Below are 17,425 nucleotides of genomic sequence, written 5' to 3'. Positions count from 1 at the left end.
GGATTGTAATTAAATATTTGACACAGTATAGGTTTCTGACACGGAATGAATGTGGTCTAAGAACTTAAAAAATTTTAATTAACCTATTCAAACCATATCATTATTATTTGCTTTTATATATAAATCAGAAATAACCAATTTAAAATGGAAAATTTTAAAGAATAAAAAGGAAACCCCCCCAAATTTTTTGAACCCCCTTATGATTCATCACCCCCAAACTCAATCCCAACCTTCCCTTTGTGGTATGGTACCTTGCAGTACAATTTCAGAGAGATCCATACATTTGAACACAAGTTATTGTCCTGAAACTAGAAAAATGCTTGTTTTTTTGCCCCTTTATGGCCCCTAATTCCTAAAATTTTGAGGCAATTACCCCCAAAATCAATCCTAGCCTTCCCTTTGTGGTATGGTACCTTGCAGTACAATTTCAGAGAGATCCATACACTTGAACACAAGTTATTGTCTGGAAACTAGAAAAATGCTTATTTTTGGCACCTTTTTGGCCCCTTATTCCTAAACGTTTTGGGCAATTACCCTTAATCTCAATTCCAGATTTCCCTTTGTGATATGGAACCTTATAGTACCATTTCATAAAGATCCATACACTTACACACAAGTTATTGTCATGAAACTAGAAAAATGCTTGTTTTTGCCCCTTTTTGGCCCCTAATTCCTAAAATTTGGAGGCAATTACCCCCAAAATCAATCCCAGCATTCCCTTTGTGATATGGAACCTTGTGGTACAATGTCAGAGAGATCCATAAACTTACACACAAGTTATTGTCATAAAACTAGAAAAATGCTTGTTTTTTGCCCCTTTTTGGCCCCCAATTCCTAAGATTTGGAGGCAATTACCCCCAAAATCAATCCCAGCATTCCCTTTGTGATATGGAACCTTGTGGTACAATGTCAGAGGGATCCATACACTAACACACAAGTTATGTCTGGAAGTTACAAAAATGCTTATTTTTTGGCCCCTTTTTGGCCCCTAATTCCTTAACTGTTGGTACCATAACCCCCAAAATCAATCCCCACCTTCCTTTTGTGGTATTAAACCTTATGGTAAAATTTCATAGAGATCCATTCACTTAAACTAAAGTTAAAGTGCGAAAACCAATGTGTCTTCGGACGACGACGACGCCGGACGACGACGACGACGACGACGACGACGCCTACGTCATACCAATTTACGACCGCAAAATGTTTTTGCGGTCGTATAAAAATAAAGTGTAACAAAACAACCTAGCATCATATTGCTAGTAGCGCGAGTAGCATTGTTTGGTAAATTTGTGCTTTTTTTTAAATTTGGCTAATGGACAAAAAATGTTTGGTTCAAATCTAAATAAAATGCTTTTATCTCCCTATTACTTACATTGTACATAGAATGGATACTACTTTGACAATTCCTTGTACATGAGAGTTGTCTGTCAAATCTTTATTTCACAAAGAATGAATTGCATAACAATGAACTGAGCTCAAAGCAAAGCACTTTAATAATACACTTAGACAAAGAGCTCAATCCAGTGATATACTTTGTACTACAGGTCCTTCATGAACATCCTATCGGCCAAAACCATATCTCACAAACATGCCATACTACATGGTTGGATCAGAAGTCCTGAAAAAGACATGAATTTTATTATCTTATTTTAAGTATATATACACCGGTTAAAACTTTCACAAATTTGTGGTAAAATCATTCAGTATCTAGCAACTATCAATCGCTTCATGCACAAATTGATATAGGTTGAGTGCCCCTCTGTCGGAAATAAGAACATACCTCCACCTAATTTTAGTTAACTGATGAAGAAACATTCAAAACTATAAAATGTTATCTAAGACTTGTCAGTGTCTATTTACCATCACCACTGAATCAATAATATATGTATACACATATAAGACTTAAATTGACGTACATATATAAGACTAAAACTGACATTTGGTCTTTTACTCCACCTTCATTCCTCGAGTCGTGTTCAAATCTGACTTTATGATAAAATAAGATTCCATATCTACAACCAATGAAATACCCCTCTATATATATATAATAGACTACCCAGCAAACACACAACATTTTAAAAACATTTTTTAAATGTCATATGGACGTCTCTCACAAAATATTTCAATAAGATATCATTGAAACATAAAAAAAATGTTTATTTTATTGTTTTTGAAATGTTTTATTTCTAACATTTAAGTAAAATGTTTTTACAACATTAACAAAATATTATTTGCTAATATCTTTTATTCATGTTCTCAAACATTGTTCTAAAATATCCCGTAGATATTTTATAATATAAAAAAATAATATTTTCTTCAATTGGTATTTTATATTTTAACAACATTTAAAGTAAATATTTTCCAAATATCCAAAAAACATTCTGCAAAAAAATGTTTTACAGAAAATATAGTTTTGCTATTTGCATAAAATGTTTTATAACGTAAAATTAAAATGTTTTACATTAAACATCTGAAAAATATCAGCTAAATGTTTTCTATAAAATATTCTGACATACACATTACTTAATAATCTGACTGATATTTTATTCAACATTTTACGGATATAAAAATAACATTTTATTTAAACTTTATTCAAAACCCCACAAACAACGTTTTGTGGAATTAGCTCGTTTTTTTTCAGGATAAGATATAGTACTACATTTCATCAATATCATGACAAACAAGACACTATGGTTGAAATCCTTAATTGATATCTCAGTTGAAGATCCCGGTTGAAGTCAGATTTTATTCCTTCTTATATTAAAATTCAAAAGAGTCAACATTAAATTAAGCAATAATGTATTAATAAACAATCACCTTTCTTTAATGTTTATTCATTTCGTTCGTGTATATTTTAGAAATTAAGAAATGAAAACTGTAACTGTACTAAGTTCAATTTTCGTATCGTTTATATGATTTACGGAAAACCGACCTTTTCCGGAATCGACTTTTGTTTTATCACCGGAAATGATTTTGAAATTTGAATTTCGAAACGAAGACAGGATATCAACAAAGAGAGCCAAGAAAATTGTTTGTTACGCGATATATACTCACTTGGTAAGAATGATTAATCTGTTAAGATGAAACTTGTGCATTCATTGTGTGTGTTCAATCATAATGGGAACCAAATTACATCTGTTTCTGGAGGTGCGGATCAAGGTTTTGAAAAAAGGGGGGCCCCTGCCCAAGGCAAGCAAACGTTTGGAGTGATTCTTGTAAATAGTCTATACATTTATCTTATAAGTAGCTCCATCAAGCATCTACGTACACCAATTATGAATTTGTTCATTGATATAAAAAAATTATAAAGATATGTGGCTTGTGTGTTTGTCACAGTTTGATTGCCAATACACCTTATCGCTATTTGTCCGCCATTACTGGCCATGGATATAAAAGTTCCCGTAAAATGTTGACGTCATATTAGAAAATATTTGACACCACAATTGAAAGTAATACACCTTATTGCTATTTGTCCACCATTACTGGACATCACACAACTGTCACAAGTTCCCTTAAAATTTTGACGTCATCATAAAAAATATCTGATGCCACAATGGAAAAGTGATTGTTGTTTGACGTCAAAAGTTCAAGCAGGATAGATTCTCGGGTCAAGCAGGAATAGCGATAAGGTGTATTATTGTATGACGTATGCTGACGTAAAAAGTTCAAGCGGGACAGATTTCCAAATACTGAAATAGCGATAAGGTGTATGAGACAGTTATCCACCAGAATTTAAATGACTTGGATAAAAGAAATTATAGGTCACTGTACGGCTTTCAAAACTGAGAAAACCAATGCCATATAGTCCACTTTGAAGCCTTGAAAAACAAATGTTAAATTTTTCTCAACACAATTGAAACAAAACAACTAACTGCCTACATTAAATACACATTATGAAAAAGAAATTTGACAGACTTAAACCAACAACAACTATTGCAATAAGCATGATTCAATACCTTGTTTCCGAGGCACACAAACAAGTTACAATAACACTTATATAAGCACCATTTGAATATGGAGATTTTTTTTTCTAGTAAAATCAGTGTATGTATGTATTTGCAAAACAGTAAATTAAATTTCCCTTAACAGCTTAATGAACATTAAAAAGACTATGTAAGACTTCAGTACAAGCAAGATAATATAAACTGTTGCTTAAAATTATATTTATTGCTTCATACACACAATGTACATACAATGTATCTTTTATTTTTTAACAGGAGCTAAAAGAAAAGCCACAAAGGACAAGTTCAATATGCAGGTTTACAATTTGGAAGTGGCGCAGGTTCTTTGGAATGTCTACAACCTTTCAGTAGAATTTTTTTTTGAAGTAAGATTTTTATACAGAATTACTGTTATTCCATATTTAATTCAAATATTTAGCATAAACAATGCATTACATTCAAGATTAAGGGCATACAATACAGAAAAGATATCTGGATATTTGAATAAATTATTTTTTTTGTGACAAAATAGAAACAAGTTGTTTATTTAAATCAATCTTTTAGTCCAACAGTGTGCTTTCATAAACAACATATTTGCTTTCCTTTGAAGTATTTCAAATACATATAAACAACTCATTTAATGACATCTGTGTGTTTCTCGGAAGTTAAGTTATATTATTATCATCATTGCGAAAACAATGCGTAACACTTCAATAAGTTATTATGTGCCTATAGTATACTTCTAGGACTGTATCATATACCCTTAGATATAAATGACAAGTTATAAACTATGTCACTCTACAGAGTTTATCACTCAAAACATGCAAAAAGGACAATAAGATGTTTAATGACATTATGTAGCAGGGCTTTTAAAGGCCCCTACATTATATACAATGCATTTAATGAAAACTAAAAAAAACAAGAAAAACAACAGCCTGATTTATACAAAACAATAAAAGAAAATAATTATGATAGACAACAATCAACGAGTATAATGAAATAAGACTCTTGACTGGACACATATCTAGTCTAAAGTTTTTTATGTGTTTTTTTATGCAGTTAAGCTGCATTATGCGAGCACCCTAGATTTGTGTCCTACCCAATAAATGCTAAAATACTTGCCATTGTTATTATCTAGCTGGCTACTATGTTATATATAACTAATTGAACACTTTTTTAATACTTTTAATTCTGGATTACAAAAAATATGACCAGAAAAACCTTAAATGATCGTCGAATCACCCAAAAGTTTTGAAGTTGCACATAGGAAGTAGTGCTCATTAGGAATCCTTATATAGTTTATTATCGCCTGTGCTTTTGGCTAAGATGTCAAAGAACAATTGTATGAAATATTTAATCCCCGAAAATCTCTAAAGACAAGTAGTTTAGATTTCCCAAATGGCAAAAGTCGTAGGAATATTGTTTGTCGTCAATACGTACATTGTAGTACAACTAATTCAGTAGTCTATTATATAATAAGTTTAACTGTTCATGCTGTTGGCGGCAATTTCAAATTAGTAGACGAAATTTTCGTATCTTTTTAATTTGGAGGCAGGGGTTTAAACTAGCGGTGGTCCGAGGTCCGCGACCTTCCACTTTTGTAATAGGACTTTCGACTTGGTTACTAGCTACGCCCGACAGACCTTCCACTTGAAAGAAAATAAAAAATAACTTTGCAAACCTTTTCACCAAAGTCTCCAAATAAACGATCTCAAAACTTATTTTCATCATTATTATTTATGACAGCGATGTTCATTTTGTTCAACCGCTAGCTTTATACAGAAAGTCGCCGACAAATAATGTGTAAATTCGAGTAAAATCGTATCTGACTGACAAATACAACATTGTAAACACAATGACAATGGATGCCGTGAAGACAATTATAATATCGGATCCACTCTGGAAGCGGATATGGGTAATTCCGGGTTTTGGCAATCAACTAAAAAAAAATCCAGGCAGGTGACAAAATACATCTATGCATGGTAAATGAATATAAACACTAGAATTGAAAACCAAAAGATGTATGTAAAGGAAAGAAAAAGCAGAAAATATTTTATACAGAAACTCAAAATTACCTTTTGACAAATTTTAATGTCAAAATCCAATACAATGTGACAGCTGGTCACAGTATATCTAACAATATATATGTTCCTGGTCACAGTATAAATTTTCTTTATCAGTGATAAATGTTGATAATGCATGTAAGATGCTTTTAAAGTGTAAACATATTACTGCAATTTTGAAGGGGTATAGTTTTCTAAATTTGGATGGTTATATGTCTCTGGTTAAAGTAGCTGGAAGTTTCTTACTTTATTTTCACAAATAATGCAACTATATTATATAATACCTGAATGTAAGCAAATCATATGATATATAGGTGGCGTCCTTTGGGCCACTCTACCCCTCCTGTTTGATAACTTTGATACGGATGAGATCCCCACCTCTCAACCATATACATTCATGTATGGGACTATATAACTAAAATGAAATTAAATATAGGGGAGTTCCTGGGGTCACCCACCCCCTCCTGTTTGGGAACTTTTGGAACGGTTTGGATCCCCACCCCTAAACCATATATATTCAAGTATGGGACAATATAACTTATCAAATGAAATATAGGGGGAGTCCATGGGGTCACCCACCCCTCCTGTTTGATAACATATAAAATATTTGCCTTAATAATTAATTCATTAGATAAACATAAATGTACAATATATGAATGTTAAATGTTGAAGCAACATTGCCATAGTTTTCATAATTACGTTTGCCTTGGTTTTTGGTTAACTGCCTCAGCGCTTACAGCGCTTTGATTTTAATAACTAAATGAAGTTCAGCGTGGCATATTGCTCTCTCTTAACACAGTCAGCCATTTATCGTCCCCTTCAGACAGACTATCATCGTTATTTGTTTCAAAACTTTAAAGGGGAGGGGATGTATATCCTTCAGGCAACGTGAATCGTTCTATAATAAAGGAATGTGCAAGAAATTATATATGAATGTAAGATTAATTTTTTTTTCAGAAGCATGGCACAGCAAGAAAAAGATATAAGACACTACAAGACATTCCAAGTGATTTTGAATAAGACAATTGATTGACTTTTTCAATGTATTCTTAAATAAATCAAATAGTTGATGTAAAATGGTGTTTTGTTCTCATCTCTTTAACCAATTATCAATGATTATTGACTTAAGATGTAACCCTATTAGAAGTGTAGCGTTTTAGTTTAGAAAGAGAAGTTGTATTGAAAAATCTGAATTTGGGACACAAGTTTTAGTCAATGTAACTTGAACTTAAAAATGTGTATAATGTTTGCATAATGTCCAATGGCATATATGTCATGCATGTTCAGGTTGACATATGCATGATGTGTATAAGATAGGTAATAAAAGTTGAGAGTGAAAAACTAAACATTATACCATTGTGGTTCGAATAATGGGCTTTCTTGCACTGTCTGTCGTCTGTTCACCTATATTTGTCGGATTTTGTCTGACAAATATTTTCATCACTGTTTTTCCCAAAACTGCTGATAAAGATGAGTTCATATTTAATGAGCTGCTTGAAAGTGATGAACTGTGATGTGTGAACATTTTTGTATCTGGCACCTGTTTCCTGTTTGCTTATACATTGTATTTCAAAATGTTGAATGTTCTCACATTTTTCATTACTTTAATTAGTAATGCTTATGAACAGAATGACTTCATATTTGGTAAGTGGCTTGACCATGATGAGTTGTGTCTGCCATTTTGGATGTGTCAAAATTTGTAGATACTTCTTGTTTTTAGAGACTTTGAATTGTGAATTTCATATGCTTAGCAAAACAACTGATTTATTCAATCAAAAGTACAGAAATTTTTATATTGATATGATCTTGATATCAACCAAAAACATCTTCTTAAAACATTTTGAAAACATTTTTTAGGCACAGTCTCACTTGCAAGAAAACATCCAAAAAACATTTTTATAACATTATTTGATGTTCATGATGTTTTTCAAACGTTCAGAAAATATTTCTAGAAAATATTTTTTAAAAGATTATCAAAATGTTTAATACGCCATTGTTTTTCACATTATCATGATATTTCTTTACAACATTTTAATTATATTATGCAAATATTTTAGAAAATATATTAGAAAACGTTTTAGCGATATATATTCTACCATACATTTAATGTTTTTCTCATGTTTTTTTGTGATATTTTCATGACATTAGACGCAACATTTTAAAGATGTTTTTGTGTTTGCTGGGTAGCCGCAATGAAATCCCAGTTTTCTAAAATGGTAGGTGGAACCTAAAACTCAAAAAAATTTAAACGATATATTTTAAATATTGAAAATACATGTAATAATATTTCTTCTAAAAAATTCGCTATATTTTTCCTTATTTTGTCTTTTGTTCGAGACTTTATATTGACCTCTAGATGTCTTTCAATTACATCCAGTTTGGCGTGGGTTGATGTTTGATTGTTGTACATGTTATATAACGACGTGGGATTTGTTTATATAAATAACAACTATTCCCTTAAATTCAAATAAAATAGATGTAAATAAGAAATTATAGGCAACCATATTCATACCACCTTCAATAAACAGCTGCGCCATGAGCGCATGATATGCGCGTCACATTTACAAAGAATAAAGTTCAATTACTTCTAAATGTCATATAAGAAAATTTATGAAAATCAAAAAGGGAGCTTACATCAATAGATATAAACAATTCACCAAAGTTTAATGAGAATTGCTGAAAACTTTGTCCAAAACTGGAAAATCCCCCCTTTTTAATATATAAAACCCCGTAACTTGGAAATGTAAAATGTAAAATTTATAAAATTCTAAAGGCAGCAGCTTACATCACTAGATATAAACAATTCACCAATGTTTCATGAGAACTGCTGAAAGCAGTTTTGAGTTATAGTCTGAACACTGGAAAATCCCCCTTTTTTAAGAATAAACTCGGAAATTCCCAACATTGAAGAAAAATATTTTGATCAGGGAGAAATGAAACAAATTCCAGGGGCGGGTCCAGGTTAGGGCGTAATGGGCGTACGCCCCCCCCCCCCTTTTCCAAAAAAAAAAAAAAAAAAAAAAAAAAAAACTATCGTAATCTGCTAATATTGTATTGAATATGGCAATTTTTCATATTCAACAATTAAACACATACACTGATTTCTTTTTATACTTATTCCCCCATCCGATGTGTGATCCGTAAAATTTCGTTTCTCCGCCGTATTTGACTCTGCGATTAGTATCCATTGTTGTTGACGTGATATATAGTGAAATCATCAAAGATGTCGACGTCAAAACAAAAGCGTCAAAAGACCTTTAAATTATCTCAAGGTGTCTTGGACACCTTTTTTAAACAACCAAAAAGGTAAGTAAATCTATACATGAAATGGTTGATTTGTGTGACACGTCCTCAATGGTCATTATACATCTACCATGGGAGGGGGAGGGGCACTCACTATTTATATGATACCAGGTATGTTCCTACAAACGGGGTTACATTTATAGCTAAATTATCTGAAATGGGGTTATGTTTTTTTCGCCTTGCCTTGGAAGGGGTCAGATTTGACTATATGTAGAACGGGGTATCATAAGTTAGTACAAGACTAAATTGAAAACAAAGTTCAAACCTATGATTGAGGTGGATCATGAAAACCACAATTTTTATACGTGTGCATGCAAAACAAATTTCTTGGTAGAGGGGTCTAAATACAGCACAAACACGTCCACCCTGTGGTTTTAATACAATAAAATTTGCACAGTTCAATGCAGTTGTTTAGTTTTATAAAATTAAATCCATTATATATGAGGGTGCGAAAAGGGGGTGCTCGCATAAAAAAAACCGGGAAATAAGACATAATTTCACGATGAACGTTGCGCGAAAAATAAAGACTTTGATGTGAAACTTTTGACTTGTGACTGAGTCACTTTCTTCTTGTATACTAGTATATAAACTCTCTGTTTTACTTGATATTCCCGATTTAGTATACACATTTATGATATAAATGGTTTACGGCTTTTAAACAAAATTATAACGATCCCCCTTGTTTTTCTTGACGATTCCTGCCAAGTTTTTGAATTTTATTTGAAAAATACCAAGCACAAAAAATAATTATTTGAAAATCACGATGCACGTTAAAATTAAATAAACAGAACACGTTGAACGTGAATTAAAAAACGGCGATCACGTTGCACAAAAATAACCCTTTACCACCCTCATATATGTTTCGTCAAATTTTGTGGCAGTAATTGGATTTGATTTTTTACGGCGGATGGCCGTCATTTGGCTACGTGTATAGCAATGACATGAACTTTAACAAGAATGCAAAAATGGGGAAGTTCCGTAAAAATGTGTCAAGTGTATCATCCGTGTTCGTGTTATTCAAATTGTTAGCCGATTTTGTTCTTGCATTCTAGGCTGGTTTGCAAAGGGTCCATGCATCAAGGTGATATAGACGGCGGTGGACGACAATGTACATGCATTTCATTGGCTTTCATGTTGGATAATACTATTCCAAAGACTAGAGATGAAGTAGATAATATTCTTCTAAGAGGTACTGACTTGTACCATAAAGTTTGTTCTACCGATGGCTACATGCTAATAACAGAGTTTCCGGAGAATATTTGTATTGAAAACGAAAGTTACGCTATTACATTGAAAGATCCGATGAATGGACTTGTGGAACAGGAAAGGGACAATTCTGACGCTTTAACATTTACTTTAGAGTCTGCAATACACCAATCATTATCACAGAGTGAAACCTCTTTCATTACACTTGGGAGTAATCCTGGTTCAACTATCGGTTTAAAAAAGGCTCAAGGGGTACTTTATTGTATTGATTCACACAGTCGCAATGACATGGGACTATGTGTTCCATCCAGTAAAGCTGTTGTACTGTCATTTGCTTCGTGTTCAAGCTTGATATCATATATCAAAGATTTAAACAAATCGATCACAGACCGAGTCGCTGAATCACAGTTTGAGATAACACCCCTTATTAATTCTAAACTAAGAGTGATCGACTCTGGCGTAGTTGGAGTCGTCCGGGCGTCTAATCCACCAGTATCAACTGACTATGAGACTGAAATACCAAATATAGAATGTACTACCCATGAAATGCCAGTTGATGAAGAGTCTTCGTTCCACTCTGATAACGGAAGCAACAACTAAACTTCGGTGTTGGATGAGTCTTTTGTGTCCATCAATGAAAATGACGCTGAAACTGCAGGTACTCGAAATGATGATTCATTTATGTCCTATAATGACAATAACGATGAAACTTCCGGTACTGGAGATGATGAGTCATCTATCTTCGCCAATGAACGAAACAAAGAAACTGCGGGAATTCCAGTTGACGATACCTCGGGATCGCGATTATCAGATGATATTGGAGTCATCGATGAACATACCCTATCGGATGATGTAAAATTCAGGATTTTGTCTAATCGGTGTCCGGAACCGGGCTTTAAATTTCTGTTTAAATTATATAAAGATAAAAGATGCAAAAGCGGTACTTTTAAAAGATCTGGTTGTCGCGATTGGTTTGAGCAATTCCCATTCATAGCTTATTCAAAGTCGAAAGATGGGTTATATTGCCTTGCTTGTAAGTTTTTTTCCGAACACATCCGGTCGCCGACCAAGATTGTTGGTTACAGAACCATTCAATAAATGGAAAGACGCCACTATGGATTTGAAAAAGCATGCACAGACTGGTTATCACGCTGACTCGGTGGTTAGATTGAACGGATTTAAGAAATCGTGTGTCAATCAGTCGCTCAGAATCGACGTCAATCTGCAATCGAATAATGCCGCAATCATCGCTAAGAACCGCGATATCATCAGATCTATGCTTAAGTGTTTAGAGATCTGTGGTGGGCGTGGAATGGCGCATCGGGGACATCGGGATGATGATGCAGGCAATAGTAAGAACAAGGGTAATTTCGAAGAACTTATACAATTTAGAATAGAAGCGGGCGATACAACCCTAGAACAACATTTTGAAACGTGTTCAAAAGTAGCAACCTACACATCAAACACTTCTCAGAACGAGCTGTTAACTTGCATAAAGACATACATTCAGAAATCTATTGTTGAAGATGTGAAGTCTCAGCCTTTGGTGGATACTATGGAATCCAATGCGACGAGGTATCAGACACTAGCAATTGGGAACAATTAGGACTGGTTTTACGTTATGTCGTCGATGGAGTTCCAGTAGAACGCCTGCTAGAATTTATTTTGGCGGAGGAAACTACTGGCGAATCACTTTGTAATCTTATCGTTCAGTCCCTCGCTAGTAATGGTTTGGACATCCAGTTATGTAGATCGCAGACTATGGATGGGGCAGGAAATATGTCCGGGAAAAATGCCGGGTGTGCCGCACGGTTGACACGAATCTCTCCACGCGCAACGTATCATCATCGCGACAATGTATGAGGCATTGGTAGCGTGTTTAGAAGCCATAAGCTACAATGAAGGACGTTCGTGGGACAGAAAGGCTATTACGGACGCTCATGGCCTTCTGTCCAAAATAACAGATAGTACATATATTATGTGCTTCCATACAGTATACAACTTCTTTGATTATGTACGTGGAGTAAGTTCTAAGCTTCAAGGCTCATCTTTGGACATTGTTGAAGGTTATAAAATGATCGGAGCTGTGAAACAGATCATCCATCGAAGAAACCCGTAAAAATGAACAAGAGTTTGACTTGGTTGTGCGTCTGGCATGGCAGTAAAGGCCGGACTTGATTAGCTAAAAATGCCCCGTCGTTGTGCTAGACAGACACATCGTAATAATGTTCCCTCTACATCAGATAAAGAATACTTTAAACGGGCAATCTACTTACCTTATCTTGATGAGCCAATTCAACAACTTGATATGCGTTTTGGTCAAGAGGCTGTCTCTGTTGTTCGTGCCCTGTCAATTTTGCCTTCCTGAGTTCACCTTATCTCCCAAGAGATGGAGAATGATATTTATGATTTTTACAATGCTGATATGCCTTCGCCCGAATCATTCAGGTAAGAGATGAGAATCTGAAAGTTGTTTGGGAAAAACCAACCGGACAAACCAGAGTAAATTACATCAACCTTAACTGATGTAAGGGCATGCTTTATTTCCCAACATCATGAAAGTTCTCTTCTTACTTGCTTTGACAAGCGTCACGTCAAGCTCCACCGAAAGAGCTAACTCATCACTTAAGTTGATAAAGAATGATTTGAGAAGCACCATGAAGGAGGATCGTCTAAATGCTCTGCTTCTTCTATATGTTCACAGAGACATTCAACTCGATTATGATAAAATAATTAACGATTACACCATGAGAAATCCGCGTAAAATGGTTCTATTGAATCCACTCTAGTCTAACCATTCATTGAAAATGAGAGTCCGTCAGTATTTCTGTGTTCATTTTAGGTTTTGCGTTCAGAGTAACTAAGTGACATTGACCTACATTTGGCCATTAAGTTCAAGCACCATATTTATTTATGTACCATATGCCGTATATGGTACATAAATAAATATGGTGTTTGAACTTCATGGCAAAATTACTTACCACCTATCGGAACTAGACAGTGACATGATTGCTTTTAAATTACTTTAGTACTGTAGTATAATGGCGTCAATTTTCATTTTAATCATGTATTCCACATTTAAGCCTACAATATTTAGAACGAAAGAACCTTTTCCTCAGTGTTTGTTTTTCTTGTATTATGTGTGTCGTTCAACGAAATCAGAACTTAATTTAAAATAGAGAGATATTTATCAGTCTGGCTACTTCATAATTCGATGCTTAATTGTTGAAATCCAGGAGCTTCTGAGCTTCCCCATGGACCCTTTAAACAGGGCAACCGTAATTACGCCTCCCGTTCACAAAATCCTGGCCTAGGACTGTTGAAATGTTAGGTAACGCCTTAACAATACCCTAGAATTTGGAATTTCTCGTTACTGGTCTACTGCTGTTAAGACCCATCCAATCGTTTTAATATACCATAGACAATTAATGGAGAGAATTCGGCATACAAAATGTCAAACCCAGATACTTCAACTATTTAAAAATATACATGCTCCAAGTCAGGAACCGTTACATTAGTGCATTTCACTATTATTTTATGCTTTTTAGCAAAAAAAAAGGTCCAAAAATGTTTTCGTCACGCTCGGCTCGGCCAGTTATTTTATTCTACGCCCCCTCTTTTAAATATCCTGGAAACGTCCCCTGGAACTAGCGATGTGAAAGTGAAGAATGTACAACGAAAAAGAAAATAACGCAAACAAATTTTACATTAATTTAATACGTCTCCCGTTCACAAAATCCTGGCCTAGGACTATTGAAATGTTAGGTAACGCCTTAACAATACTCTAGAATTTTGAATTTCTCGGTACTGGTCTACTGCTGTTAAGACCCATCCAATCGTTTTAATATACATTAGACAATTAATGGAGAGAATTCGGCATACAAAATGTCAAACCCTGATACTTCAACTATTTAAAAATATACATGCTCCAAGTCAGGAACCGTTACATTAGTGTTTCACTATTATTTTATGTTTTTTAGCAAAAAAAAGGTCCAAAAATGTTTTCGTCACGCTCGGCTCGGCCAGTTATTTTATTCTACGCCCCCTCTTTTAAATATCCTGGAAACGCCCCTGAATTCTGAGTAGGTTTTTTTGCCTTTATTTGATGCTTGCGTGGTACATGTACCACCAAAAATCAGATTGAACCCCCTCCCTCAAATTTAAATAGTCGTTCACGCTCTTGAAAAACATGCCCCGGGAAAATTAGCTCAGATGCTGCAAAACAGGCGATACGTCTAAAAACCATTAAAGACTTATAATATGCCACTAAGGACTAGAAGGGGTGCTGTTTCATGTACATCGTTTTTATATTACGGTAGAGATTGATATTTAATGCATAAATTCCAAATTTCATAAAAAAAAAAGACTGAACCAAAAAATAAATGAGTAATTGAACAATGTTTAAGCACGTGTCGGTTTTTCTTTGATATTGCCGAATATCAGTGAAACGATCGACACGAGCCAACTCACATAACAACTGATTAAACATTAAACAAATTCAATCATAATCTTTTTATTTAAAGTAATTAACAATTGTAAAGACTAGTGCTAAATATGTATAATCAAATGTTTTGTTCTTATTTACAATGATTAAAAGGACAAATCATTTTGCTTTAATTTGTTTTATTTATCTTCTGACAAAGTTATTTGCTATAGGTGCATGGCTTTGGTGTGCGTCAACTATTAAGTTAGAGTGTTGTCAGCTTGTAAAAATGTTTATTTATTAAAGAGGTACCAAGACAAAAGGAAAAGATATATTTTAAATTTTATTCCGACAACGATGCGTTTATTTACAAAATGGTTTCACTAAAAAATATGAGAAAATTTTGCATAACTATAAAAAATCAAAGTACTGAAGTACTGAACATCGGATGACCGCAAGTTCTTGTGGATGGTCAAAAGCACTTGTCACAGAAAAAAATCACATCTCTATACCTGAAACTGAGGTTAATGTACAGAGATAGTAACAGATAGAAAACTCAGGTTTTTTTTTTTTTTATTGATTTTTCTACTGTTATAGGGGACTTCAAAAGTACTACTAATTTCTGGCTATGACCTAAATTCAATGGATAGGCGAAGTAACAGTCTGTTTACTATATAAAAAGATTTGATTGGACAATGGATATCATATTGTTTCCAGTCAGGCACCTAAAGGATATACAGAAGAAAGAGTAGTTAGTTAAATGTGAACCAATTTTGAACACTAATTAATAATAATACAATTTTTACAGTAAAGCAAGATTTGATGGTTTGATTGTTTTTATTTGATATCATGCCAAGAAATTGCCTCCGTTGAAATTTTGCAAACATCCCATAGAGCAAATTACATGGATGATTAATTTTAACCATTTGCTATATGGCTGTGTTTTAAGTGAGACATACACGCGGGTCATAAATTAATTTATTGAATGAAATCAAATCTTTAACTACTAATGGATGCCGTGGGAGGTCGACCGGAATTTTTAGCGAGGATTTCTTGGCATGTAACAGATAGAAAACTCAGGGTAAACATTCATAGAACCGAGACAAGGGGCAGTGGCAAATATTTCATGTATATTTTGAACACAAAGAGAATTACCCCGGTACCCTTTGCCAAACATAATCTTTTTTTTCTTCTATTTGCCAACGGACTTTCTGTTATGAATTGTAGTTTCACTTTCCATATTCGGTATTTATTCTAATTTAAGCTCCACGTAGTAAAAATCACGTGATTCAGGAATATAGTATCTTGGATTTAGACAGTTCTTTCTTTTCGGGCGGGGACTCCAAGCAATCAACATGCATGTGTATAACGGCACTGTAGATTTTCTTATTAAATAAAAAAAGTTGCCGGTCCGGTACATGAATAGATCGGTTAGAAATCAAAGTTTTACTTTTAATTAGATTAGAGGGTTGAAAATAGAGAGCACAAAAAGGGGGGTGGGGTGTTCCACAGGGAATTTTTCCTTCTTATGAACTCTACATCTGAAAGGTTTATATATTTTTTTTATTTAATTGAAAGAGAGAAAAACAAATGTAAGACAAATTGTGAATGGTCTTTTCTTCCTTTCTCCCATGCCAAGAAATTGCCTCCGTTGAAATTTTGCAAACATCCCATAGAGCAAATTACATGAATGATTAATTTTGACCATTTGGTATATGGCTGTGTTTTAAGTGAGACATACACGCGGGTCATAAATTAATTTATTGAATGAAATCAAATCTTTAACTACTAATGGATGCCGTGGGAGATCGACCGGAATTTTTAGCGAGGATTTCTTGGCATGTAACAGATAGAAAACTCAGGGTAAACATTCATAGAACCGAGACAAGGGGCAGTGGCAAATATTTCATGTATATTTTGAACACAAAGAGGATTACCCCGGTACCCTTTGCCAAACATAATCTTTTTTTTCTTCTATTTGCCAACGGACTTTCTGTTATGAATTGTATTATTTTCCCGCATTTGCGCAGAAATCTACTTCCTTTTTCCGGTCTCGTTTGAATGAGTCTTTGAGTAAAATATATATTTATCAGTCTAGTAAAATATAGGAAGGAACGCAATACCAATTCCATTTTTAATAATTCCTTGAATGGCTTGATATGAAATAACGTTACCTGATAGCGTTTCTTTGTTTACATTGAATATGACGTCATAACATAAATAACGTCACAACTAAAATTCCGAACAACAGAACCGAAATCGGAAACATAAGGGTATTTCCGTTTCTTTTTGAACAGATTTTGAAGTTAAAATATGTTTGAATTAAAAAAAATAATTCATACAGACTTCGTCCCCTTTTACAGGTAACGCCTGCCTCATATTAAACAAGGACTCTGTGACGGGCAACTTATAATATCCGTGTTTTAAAGATTTTAATGATATCAAGCCAGTCCAGTTCAAACTATTATCACGTGGTACAATTCTCATTT

The 17,425-nt window shown here is 34.0% G+C and overlaps 1 long non-coding RNA gene across 1 annotated transcript; it reads left to right on the top strand.

Annotated features, from left to right (window-relative positions):
* Positions 1 to 2,768: 2,768 nt before the first annotated feature.
* On the top strand, positions 2,769 to 7,081 carry LOC127734493 (uncharacterized). The gene is made up of 3 exons (XR_007997627.1): positions 2,769 to 3,057; positions 4,218 to 4,327; positions 6,962 to 7,081. It is a non-coding gene; the product is annotated as an uncharacterized LOC127734493 (long non-coding RNA).
* Positions 7,082 to 17,425: the final 10,344 nt, after the last annotated feature.

The sequence above is a fragment of the Mytilus californianus genome, unplaced genomic scaffold, assembly GCF_021869535.1.
Source record: "Mytilus californianus isolate M0D057914Y unplaced genomic scaffold, xbMytCali1.0.p SCAF_3, whole genome shotgun sequence".
NCBI lineage: Eukaryota > Metazoa > Mollusca > Bivalvia > Mytilida > Mytilidae > Mytilus > Mytilus californianus.
Note: the sequence above shows the minus strand (reverse complement) of the source record. Positions and strands in the feature narration are given on the sequence as shown.